We start from the raw sequence: 1590 nt of genomic DNA on the forward strand, positions 1-1590 counted from the left end.
CCCACGCCTGGGCGCACTGTGCTGGGGATCAAGACCCAGCATGTGGTGGTGCACACCTGTAATCCCAGCACTGGGGAGGCTGCAAACAGGAGGATCACTATGAGTTCGAGCTGCATAGTGAGACCCTGTACCAAATACATACAAAAAGAAAGCATATGATGCATTCTAATAGCTGATTGAAATTTGCAACTTGTTTGGTGATATGTGATAAGTATCAAAATCTTAAAGCATTATAGACATTTATCAAATGATACTTGTTTCTTTGTATCTTAATAACACTACAGCTAACTTTTCCAAGTTTCATGAAATAACATGCTTTCATACATTTTTACTAATTTACAATATCCGATGAGAGTGAAAATGTGAGACTATGATAAAATGTGTGTTTCCACTTTCCTTAAAGACATAACATAGATAAAACAAAGATGTAACAATGGTAAAAATATATTACCATAGAATTTCATTTTAAAACTGAGATTCCTAATTTTGCTTATTATCTTTTTATGATTTCTCATCACGACTGGTTCCATATTTCACCTTCCATTTGCATATGTATGAAATATACATCTTCTTCTTTGCTAAATCTGTTTAACTCAGTTACTTTCAAGTGGTTTGAGAAGTAACTGCTTTAGGATAACTGGATGATGAGTCTGCAGAAAAATTAAATGTTTTCTTAGAATGTTTCTGGTAAAATAAAATATATTTTGGAAGCAAAAAGAAAAATAAAATCCAGGCTCAATTTAGAGAGGAAAGGAAATGGCCTGTTTTATAGGCGAAAAGCAAGGAAGGCCCTATCTTACAGGTTTGTTGTGTCTTTAAGACTTAGAAATCTTTTTTTTTTTTTTAATGTTTTTCAGGAGGAAAAAAAAGACTTTGTAACTTTGAATAACTTTGTGTTCTGACATCAAGTATAAAAACAATTTTTAAATTATGACTTTTCCTTGTATCCTTTTTATCTTTATTTCTTCTCTCATACCTTAGTATAAATATTACAGAACAGCTATCTTGCTTTGGGCAAAAAGATGGAACATGGTATTCTCTCCAAAAGGTTTCATTACCATACACTAGTTATCCGTGGTCACTGTTTTTTGCTGACTTCTCCCAAACCCTTTTATCCAGGTGATTCTCCATCCAAGGGCATAGTCAATGTATCTTGAACCCAATTAGTATTTCTGAAAGGCAGAGGCAAATAAACAATCCACAAGAACACTGTTTAACCCCTCCCTTGACTACTAATCCCTGGACAGTAGGCAGAACTTCTGTTGTCTGAGGCAGGTAAATTTATAAGGTAGGAAGTCAGCTTCTATTTCTAATGGGAGAATCTGGAGGAGCTTGGCACAACCAGGAAACAAGAATCCTTCCCTCCACAATAACGCTCTACCACGGTTAGACTTGCTGAGGTTCTATGTCAAGGCTACTGGATAATGGGACTGGTACACAAGCCATGTGGGAGATGACCGAGGCTCTTTGGAGGAGACTGAGATTAAAAAGATGAGGGGGGCTGGTGAGATGGCTCAGTGGTCTAAAGCACCTACTTAGAACAAGCTTAGCAAAGCACAGGGACCGTGGTTCAATCCCCCAGCACCACAT

This window comes from Octodon degus, unplaced genomic scaffold, assembly GCF_000260255.1.
Source record: "Octodon degus isolate 3935 unplaced genomic scaffold, OctDeg1.0 scaffold00293, whole genome shotgun sequence".
Taxonomy (NCBI): domain Eukaryota; kingdom Metazoa; phylum Chordata; class Mammalia; order Rodentia; family Octodontidae; genus Octodon; species Octodon degus.